The sequence below is a fragment of the Notamacropus eugenii genome, chromosome 4 (genome assembly GCF_028372415.1).
Source record: "Notamacropus eugenii isolate mMacEug1 chromosome 4, mMacEug1.pri_v2, whole genome shotgun sequence".
NCBI lineage: Eukaryota > Metazoa > Chordata > Mammalia > Diprotodontia > Macropodidae > Notamacropus > Notamacropus eugenii.
In genome coordinates, this window is record NC_092875.1 from 266,770,551 (window position 1) to 266,781,797 (window position 11,247).

An 11,247-nucleotide genomic window follows, 5' to 3' on the forward strand; every position below is an offset into this window, starting at 1 on the left:
CATAACCCTGCTTCATTTTATTCGTAATTGCAAGACATCACCCATTACCTAGAACCCAAATAGGCATACCATCATGAAACAGAAGCACAATTTTATGCCAGGCAACTGCATTTTGCTATTTTTTTCCAGAAGTCCTCATAACTAACAATATCAAAGGTCTTTCTTGGTCAGATTGGCAAATGTGTTGTTACAGACCTCTGTTCTACTCCTGGAATTTCTCCTGGAGTTTACAGAAATAAACACCATAAAGACTGTTGCTCAGTCCTTTCTGAAGTCACATTAGCTCTTGGGTAGATAAATATTTTCCAGGTGAAGAATCAGCCCATTAAGGAGGACTCTGACAAAAATCTTGCTGACAATGATTGAGAGGGAAAACCTTCTGTGATTGTCACTGCACAACCTACAGAAATAGTAAAGTTACTAAGAGAGTGGGAGTAGGATATGTAAGAAATCACAAACGGTAGAGTGCTGCCCCTTCCTATGACTCCGAAATTCCTGTTTATTGTTCAGGCTCCATAAATTTATCTGCCTCTGCTAATCTGGCACTGGAAGGGAATTCTGCACCAATAGGTCAAAGGCATAAATTTAAAACATATATGTGAATATCACCATATTAATTATGTTTATATTAAGTTCCTAATCATCAGGGGTAAGGCAAATAATTTGAGATCTAAAACTAGAAGATACTTCAGGTGTCATCGAATCTAACTCTCGTGATTTATGGACAAGGAAACTGAAGCCCGAGGAGAGAAAATTATTTGCCCAAGGTCACACAGGGAAGAGGTGTCAGGTTTGGAATTTAAATTCAATGCCTTTGCCCTCAGATGATAATGCCCCTATCCCTCTGACCTTTAAGAATACTCAGCTCTTGTGAGCCTGGGAGCAGCAACCTCTCATCTATCTCAGAACTTTCACAGCCTGACTACCTATCTCCCCAGCTACCCTCCAAAATGTTATCAACTGTCAAGGATCAGCTTATCTTGAATATCCGAAAGGAGGACCAGGTTCCCCAGAACAAGATCACTGTTGTTGGGGTTGGTGCAGTTGGCATGGCATGTGCCATTAGTGTCTTAACAAAGGAATTGGCTGATGAACTTGTCCTAGTTGATGTAATAGAAGACAAACTAAAGGGAGAGATGATGGATCTCCAGCATGGCAGCCTTTTCCTCAAAACGCCAAAGATTGTTTCTGGCAAAGACTACAGTGTGACTGCAAATTCAAAGCTGGTCATTGTTACTGGTGGGGCATGTCAACAAGAGGGAGAAAGTCGTCATAATTTGGTCCAGCGTAATGTGAATATCTTTAAATTCATCATTCCTAATATTGTTAAATACAGCCCTAATTGCAAGCTGCTTATTGTTTCCAATTCAGTGGATATTTTGGCATATGTGGCCTGGAAGCTAAGTGGCTTTCCTAAAAACCGTGTTATTGGAAGTGGTTGCAATCTGGATTCTGCCCGTTTCCATTACCTAATGGGGAAGAGACTTGGTGTCCATTCTTTAAGTTGTCATGGATGGGTCCTTGGGGAACATGGAGACTCCAGTGTGCCTGTGTGGAGTGGTGTGAATCTTGCTGGTGTGTCTCTAAAGAACCTTCATCCTTCTTTTGGGAACTGATGCTGATGCAGAAAATTGGAAAGATGTTCATAAACAGGTGGTTGAAAGTGCTTATGAGGTAATCAAACTGAAGGGCTACACTTCCTGGGCCATTGGTTTGTCTGTGGCAGATCTGGCAGAAAGCATTATGAAGAATCTTAGGAGAGTGCATCCTATTTCCACCATGATTAAGGGCCTATATGGCATTAAAGAGGATGTCTTCCTTAGTGTCCCATGTGTCTTGGGGCAGAATGGCATTTCAGATGTGGTGAAGGTCAACTGAATCTGGAGGAGGAGAGCCGTTTAAAGAAGAGCGCAGATACTCTTTGGGGAATCCAGAAGGAGCTGTAATTTTAAAGCCTTTGAATGTGCTGCCATAAAGAGAACAGGACAGGGGTTGAGGGGTTATGTATGATCTACTTCTCAGATAGACCAGATCCTTCCTCTGATTAGTGACTGAACACCAGAAGTGTAAAACCTGTGAACACACTCTAGTTTCTTCCTAAAGTTAGAAATGGGGAATAGAACCCTGTTGTAGTTTGCATATGATGCGGAATATGACCTGTATAGTCTCAGTGGTTGGTATCAAGCAGAGCCAGTGCCCCACAGGTATATAAACTACCTGCTTTGTATGTAGGTGCTACAAGTTCCCTTAGGTCCAGAAGATAACACTCCTGGATACAAAACACCATACAATAGTAATTCTTTATTGATGCATTGATTACCTTTGTGCCTCCCCTCCTTTAGGGCACTACAGCATGGCCCCCATGTATCACCTTTCTAGAGTACCTGATTTTGTCTGCCTATATATATGTCATATATATATATATATATATATCAATAGCTGTAAATTTCCATATTACATAAAAAGATCTGTATGTGTACAACAACACAACCAATTCCTCAAGTGTCATACTAACCCTAAATACTGAATAAACAACAAATAACTGATAAAAAAAAGAATACTCAGCTCTATCTTTTATTGTATCTGAAACCTGAAAAATTGCTTAAAATTATTAACATTGGAAAATATCCCTACATTGGCAATCTCTGTGAAAACACCATATCTCTAAGATTCCAGGAATGTATCCAAATAGCAATATTACCTACATTAGTAACCACTCTTTTTTTGGCTTACATGTAATAGATACTAAAGAAATATTTGCTTAATGAATATTTACTGAATACTTACTCAATCAGGTTAAAATAGTTATTTCCAAAAGTAAGGATTTATTTTAATGACCCTTAACTTGTTTCTCCATCTTACACTGAAAGAAGCATCTTTTTTACCTAATGGATAAAAAGAAAGTGGAGTTATCAGTCAAGAAAGTATAATATACCTAGGAGCCAAGATGGCAAAATGATCGGTAATTGCTATCTCTCTCCCCTTGTTGATCTGGACTAGCCCAGAGAATATCTCCCTGGGAAAAACCCTGGATCAATGGGAGCAGCAGAAGGGGCAAAATGTCTCTTAGTACATGAGGCTAGGAAGATCACTAAAGAGGTCACTCTTGCTGTGGCTGAAGGGGACCAGTGTAGGATCAGAGATGCCCCAGCCAGCCAAACCAAACTGGGAGAGGATCCTGAGCCCCAGGGTGGTGAAGCCAGCATCTGCCCACAACAGGACCCCAGGCTTGCCTCAGGACCCCCGGGGAACTGGGAAGACACAAGTGCAGATGAGATCACCAACCCTTGAGCTTGCATATGCTCTAGCTCAGCAGAAGGGACCTCTTGTGGGCAGATCACCCATCCCCCACACTTAACTAGCTATATACAGGATAACTGTGTAGAAACCCAAACAAACCTCACCTGGCCTCTTCTTTTCAACACCAGTCAGCTCAACACCAGGTAAGCTGCAGCATTTTAGCTTCTAGCTGAAAGAACCAGACGCCACAATACACAAAAGACTCAGGTACAAATACTGTAGGACAGAGTCCCCTGTACCCCAGATGCAGAGATCTACTTTAAAAGCCAGGAAAATAGTGATTATCATGAGTAAGAAGCAAAGCAGAAAAGAAAAGACCACAGAATCATTCTGTGGGGACAAGGACCAAAAGAAGAATACGAGAGTTCAGCATTGAGACTGCACTCCCATCTGAAAATTCAGAAGGGGATATGAGCTTGTCTGAAGCACAAAGAGCCTTCCTGCAAGGACTCAGGAAGGATTTTGAAAGCCAAATTAGAGAAATAGAAGAAAAAGTGAATAATGACTTTAAAAATATGAAAAAAAGTAATCAGAGAAGAATTTAAAAGGATAATTCAACAAATGGAAAAGCAAGTACAAAAACTAACTGGAGAAAATAGTTCCTTAAAAGGAAGAATTGGACGATGGAAAAGGAGATGCAAAAGTTAACTGAATTTGATAACAATTAGACTTAGGCAAGGAGAAGTTATTGAATCTATGAAACATCAAGAATCAGTGAAACAGAATATAAAGAATGAAAAGGTAGAAGAAAATGTAAATTATCTAATTGAAAAAAAAGCTGACCTGGAAAATAGATCCAGGAGAGAAAATCTAAAGATTGTTGGTCTACCAGAAAGTCATGATGAAAAGAAGAGTCTGAACAATGCCATCCAAGAAATCATCAAGAAAAATTGCCCAGAAGTCCTAGATCCAGAGGGCAAAAGAGTCATTGAACGAATTCATTGTTCACCTCCTGAAAGGGATTCCAAAGTAAAAACACCAAGGAATATCATTGCCCAATTCAAGAACTATCAAGTAAAGGAGAAAATACTGCAGGCAGGCAGAAAGAAACAGTTCAAATATTGAGGAGTTACAGTCACAATCACACAAGACCTTGCAGCATCTACATTAAAAGATGAAAGGAATTGGAATATGATATTCCATAAGGCAAAGGAGCTGAGATTAAAACCAAAGATTAATTACCCAGCAAAATTGTGAAAAATCTTTCAGGTAAGGATATGGACATTCAAGAAATATAGATTTCCAGCCTTTCCTGAGGAAAAGTCAGAGCTCAAGAGAAAATTCACCTGCAGACACAATTCTGAAGAGAGGCAAGAAAAGGTAAAGAGGGGAAAAAAAAAAAACGTGTTACTCAATATAAGCAAACTGTTTACATCCCTGTTAGAGAAGATGACACTTGTTTATCTTGAAAATTGTACATTTATTGTGAAATGCAAAAGGGATATACATATATAGAGGGAATGGGTATAAATTAAATGATGTGATGATAACAAATGTGATTTAAGGGTGTGAAGGGATTGTAATGGGAGATGTGAAAAGGAAGAGGCAGAAAAAAATAAATTACATCACAGAAAGAGACACACAAATATATCACAGTACAGAGAAAGAGGGGAGGGAGATGAGGATAATTTGAGAGGTATGCTCATCTTCTTGGATTCAAGGAGGGTACAGGAAACTCAGATAAGTATAGAAATACAACTAGTTCTATATGCAGTAAGAGGGGAAGAGGGGAAAGAAACGGAGGGAAGGCTAAAAGGGAGGGAAGAAGTAGTACTGAGGGAAAAGGGAATTAAAGGGGAGGGGAGCTGAAAAAAGGAAGGGAAAATTGAGGGAGTAGGTGGTCAAGAATTAAATTCCCCTATGTTGTAGAGGGGAAGGGAGAAGGGAGAACTAAAAGTATAAACAAGGGGAAAGGGGTGGAAGGAAAGACAGATAATAATCATAACTGTGAACGTGAAAGGGATGAACTCTCCCATAAAATGCAAACAGAGAGCAAAATGGATTAATAAACACAATGCAACAATATATTTTTTACAAGAAACACAATTGAAACAGGGATATACAAGCAGGGTAAAGGTAAAAGGTTGGAGAACAATAGTTTGTGCTTCAGTTGATGTAAAAAAAAAAAAAAAAGCAGGGGCAGCAATCCTAATCTCAGACAAAGCAAAAGCAGAAATAGATTCAATCAAAAGAGAAAAGGAAGGAAACTATATCCTGCTAAAAGGCACAATAGACAACAAAGCAATTTCATTACTAAACATATATGCTTCAAGTGGTATAGCTTCCAATTACTTAGAGGAGAATTTAAGGGTGCATTTAGTTGAAGGAAGAAATGGACAAAAAAACTATACTAATAGGAGACCTCAACCTCCCACTCTCTGAACTTGATGAATCTAACCTCAAAATAAAAAAGAAAGACGTTAAGGAGGTGAATAAAATTGTGGATAAGGTAGGTATGATAGATCTCTGCAGAAAACTGAATGGGGATAGAAAGGAATATACCTTTTTTTCTCAGCAGTACATGGCACATATACAAAAACTGACCATTTACTAGGCCATGAAAACCTCACAATCCAATGCAGAAAGGCAGAGAAAGTCAATGCATCCTTCTCAGATCATAATGCAATAAAAATTATATGTAATGAAAGGCCATGGAAATATAAGCCAAAAACTATTTGGAAAATAAATCATCTACTCCTAAAGAATGAGTGGGTTAAATAACAAATTATAAAAACAATTAACAACTTCATTCAAGAAAATGGTATTAATGAGATAACCTACCAAATTTTATGGGATACTGCAAAAGCAGTTCTTACTGGAAGTACTGTATCCTTGAATGGTACATGAATAAAATAGAGACAGAGGAGATCAATGAATTGGAAATGCAGCTAAAACAGTTAGAATAAGAAGAAATTAAAAATACTGAAAACCAAAGGAGAAATTAATAAAATTGAAATAAAGAAAACTATTGAACTAGTAAATAAAACTAAGAGTTGGTTTCATGACAAAATCAATAAAATTGATAAACATTTGGTCAATTTGATTAAAAAAAGAAAGAAGAAAACCAAATTATCAATATCAAAACTACAAAGTGTGAAATAATCTGCAATGAGGAAGAAATTAAAACAATAATTAGAAATTACTTTTCCCAACAGTATGCCCATAAATTGAACACTCTAAATGAGATGAATGATTATTTTAAAAGATACAAATTACCCAGATTAAGAGAAGAGGAATTTGAGTACTTAAATAACCCCATCTCAGAAAAGGAAACTGAATAAACCATCAATGTATTTCCTGGGGAAAAAAAGTCACCAGGTTCAGAGAGATTTACAAGTGAATTCTATCAAAGATTTAAAGAACAGTTAATTTCAAAACTACATAGACTATTTGGGAAAATTGCTGAAAAAGGAGGCCTACCAAATTCTTGTTATGATACAAATATGGTTCTGATACCTAAACTAGAAAGAGCTAATATACCAAAAATGACTGTTCTACCTAAATTAAATTACTGATTCAGTGCCATACCAAACAAACTATCAGATAATTATTTTCTAGAGCTAGAAAAAATACGATCAAAATTCATCTGGATAAACAAAAGGTTCAGAATATCAAGGGAGCTAATGAAAATAAATGCTAGAGAAGGTGACCTAATTATACCAGATCTCAAATTGTATTATAAAGTAGCAATCAACAAAATAAATTGGTACTGGCTTAAAAAAAGAGGGACTGACCAGTGGAATATGTTAGGCACTCAAGACACAGTAGTAAATTAATTTAGTAATATACTTTTTGATAAACCCCAGGAGGCCAGCTTTTGAGATAAGAACTCACTGTTCAACAAAAGTTGCTGGTAAAACTGGATAACAGTGTGAGAGAAACTAGGCATAAATCAATGCCTGACATTGTACACAAGAATAAAGTAATGTATCAATGTATACATGATAAATAAATAAATGTATATACGATCTAGGTATAAAGATTGATACTGTAAATAAATTAAGGGAGCAAGGAATAGTGCATTTGTCAGATTAATGGTGAATGGAGAAATATATGACCCAACAATAGTTAAAAAATATTATGAAGTACAAAATGGATAATTTTGATTACATTTAATTGGAAAGTTTTTGCACAAACAAACCCAATGCAACCAAGATTAGGAGGGAAGCAGAAAAGTGGGAAAGAATTTTTGTAGTGTCTGTGATAAAAGCCTCATATCTAAAATATATAGAGAACTGAGTCAAATGTACAAGCATACAAGTCATTCCCTAATTGATACATGGTCAAAGCATAGGAACAGGGAATTTTCAGAGGAAGAAATTAAAGTTGTCTAGAACCATATGAAAAAATGCTCTAAATCACTATTGACTAGAGAAATGCAAATCAAAACAACTCTGAGATACCACATCACACCTATCAGATTGACTAACATGACAGAACAGGAAGATGATAAATATTGGAAAAGATGTGGGAGAGTTGAAACACTAATTTATCGTTGGTGGAGCTGTGAGCTGATCCAACCATTTTGGAGAGCAATTTGGAACTATGCCCATAGGGATACAAAAATGTGCATACCCTTTGACCCAGCAACACTGCTTCTGTATCCCAAAGAGATCATAGACATGGGAAAGGTTTCCACATGTACCAAAATATTTATATCAGCTGTCTTTATGGTGGCCAAAAATTGGAAATCGAGGGGATGCCCATCAACTGGAGAATGGCTGAACAAGTTGTGGTATATGAATGGGATAGAATACTGTTGTGCTATGAGAAACAATGAACAGGAAGCCTTCACAGAAGCCTGTAAAGATTTATATGAACTGATGCTGAGTGAAAGGAGCAGAACCATGAGAACTTTGTACACAGTACCAACCACAGTGTGTGAGGAATTTTTCTGTTAGACTTAGCATTTCATTGAAATGCATGGACTTAAAAAAATTTCCAGTGGATTCTTGAGGCAAAATGCCTTCCACATCCAGAAAAAGAACTATGGAATTGCATCGCAGATAGAAACAGATCATGTTCTTTTGTATTATGTTTTATTTTATTGTTTCTCCCATTCATTTTATTTCTTCTATGCAACATGCATTTAATAGGAATGTACAAGTATAGAACTTATATAAGATTGTACATTGTCTCAGGGAGGGAGTTGGGAGGGAGGGGAAATAAGGGGGAGGGAATGGAAAAAAAATCTAAGACATATGGAAGTGATTGTTGAACACTCAAAATAAAATAATTCAATTAAAGATAAATTCTCATAAAAAGAAAGTATAATATACACATAGTTTTATTATTGTTGCTATTGTCTCCATTTATATTTCACTTTGTGGCTGTAGCCTAATTTTTGGGTGATTCTCAAAATATAAGATGTCACAAGAGAAGGAAATATTTTTTTGCCAGTTCAGACTTGTTATTACATTTTCTTAGTATACTATCTCATTTTTTGTTCTGGAAATTTCAAGTTATTCATTTTGTGGCTATTTTATATGTAGCAAAAATGGGATAAACAATAAATTAATGTTGTTGGAAAAATAAAAAAGAAAACAATATTTCTACTTTCTTTTCCTTTTAGACAAAAACACATGTTCATGTTATTTCTTTTATAAAGATAAAATAATTTAGATTTGACCTTTGTATCTTTCTTTGATGAAATGCAAAAAGGTACTTAAGAATCAGCTGAGCTTAGGCAACTCATTTCGCTTCAATTGGCCTTCATTTCTTCATCTCTAAAATGAGCATTTTGTACTAGTTGAGCTTTAAGTTCTTTCCAGCCCAGTAATTCTGTTAATGGAAGCATTTTATAGAGACCATTCAGTCAGATTTAATGCTTCTACATCATAAATAAAGGCCTTCATTCACTTTTTTAAAATCAGGATTTTACTTGGCATCAATATAGTCATAAGTAAGGTAGGATCACAATTAGAAGGAGGGCTTACACTAGTATGCTTTTTAAGCTTCTTAAGAGAGACATTCCAAGAAGGATTTGGAGTTCCAAATTCTCCAAAATTAAAAAAGACAGCTTCTTTTAGCCTTTTCTAAACACCCCCTGTTTCCATGTACATACTAAGTGATTCTTGTTCAAAACCAATCCTCCTCATACCTTCTATCCAAGGAACCTGAGTCAGATCAAAGAAGCTCACAAAAGCCTATGTTAAATTTTCAATGTAAGCATATACGCTTCAGAAGTTCACAACACTCCATGAACTAGGCGTTGGTTTGTCATTTTTCTTTTGGACTTTTTGATTGGACTTTAAAAAATGATAGAGAACAATATTGAAGATTAAGTTTAAAAGTGTGTAATATATGCATCTTTTAGAGTAAATTGTTAAACATTTGCCAGCCCATTTCTGCATGTAGTGCTTCCCCCTTACACACACACTTCTTGAAAGTATATGATTTTGTGAACTTTATCTCTGCTCCAACTCGCCAAGGTTATTTGACATTTAGATGTTGTGTTCTAAGGATACTGACAAGACCGTCCAATATAACATGTCGTTTAGATAAATAGGCATACAATTCGTTGGTATAGTTTGGGGGTATTTTTTATCTAGGTAGATGAAAACAGGTCAAATACACAAAAGTAATTTGTCTTCTTGGACATTAAAGAAAAAAAACATTTTATTAGATTTAGGACTGCTATCATCAAATAACCGTTATTAAGTTTATATGGCACTGATAATTATCAGATAAAAAAAGATTCACTTTCATTACAGTAGAAATTACATTTTCTAATCCATACTAAATTTGTTTTTGGGAATGAGTTTACTGATTTTGTTTATAAGACATGACATTGTGAAACTGTCTACAGTGCACTGCTGCCACAAAGTCTTTAGAGCTTATAATGGGAACATCAGGTGAATTTTTTTTTGCTACAGCTGATGAAGTGGAAGGTTGCTAAGATGTAGTTAGAGTTTTCAATTACCTCTACTAAAAATGTTTGTGTGCAGTCACGCTTTTGGCTTACAGGATCAAGGAAAAGGCACAGAACACGGACTGTATTCAAAAGCTATCATTTACTTTGTCATATTAGCTGCACTGTTAGTCTCTGGTAAAATTAGAGAGTGACCCAATCATGTGTCTCAGTATTTTTTTTTTGTTAGATTAGTTTTGTCATTGAGGATAGTGCCTATGTATGTTCATTATATGATTATTGTTTCTAAGAGAAGACAGTAACTGAAATTAGGAAGGCCATATAAATTAAGCTAAAGATAATAAACATAGAACATTTGTGTCTACAAAAAAATTAAAGACACATTTTTCCATTACTTATTTTGAAATGAGTTAAGGTGTAATTCCATGTTTAAAATTTAACTTGAACAAGCAAATAACCATGCATTGAAACTGTTAAAATCATTTTTCATATAAAAATGAAAACGCAGTAATGAACAGCCTATTATAATTATATATTCTGGTTAACTTTTGAAAAATAGAAACTGGTGTTATATTTTATTTCAAGAAGTCATTTCTTCTCTTATTAATTATAAGCCCAATTATATGTTAAAATTATGTAAGCTGAATCTGATTTTCACATAGGTACTACATTATAAAGGAGGGTAATTGTGTTTGTTTTTTTTTTAAATTTTCTTGGTCAAAAGATTAATACCTAATTCCTGCTATGGAAGAAACATATTTCAGTACAAAGAGTAGTGGCAGTGAAGCTGGAATACCTGTTTTCTTATCCTGTTTCTGACCAATTTTGTAACAGTGGGCAAGTTGCTGAAACTTTCTAGGTCTCAGTCTCATCATCCATAAAAAGGACAAACCAGCCTTTTTGAACTCTGATAGTTCTAGGGCTATGATAGAAATTCTAATAAGTTGTATTTGTCTGTCCACAGCCTACATGCATCAATATTTCCAATATGCATAGAAATCAATGAATTCAATATGATCACTTTTGGGAATCTAATAGAATAGAGGTATGATGCAGGACATACTAAGACAATGGGA

At 35.6% G+C, this 11,247-nt stretch overlaps 1 pseudogene; it reads left to right on the forward strand.

Annotated features, from left to right (window-relative positions):
* Window positions 1–938: 938 nt before the first annotated feature.
* Window positions 939–2,395, forward strand: LOC140498397 (L-lactate dehydrogenase A chain pseudogene; annotated as a pseudogene).
* The last annotated feature ends 8,852 nt before the right edge of the window (window positions 2,396–11,247 follow it).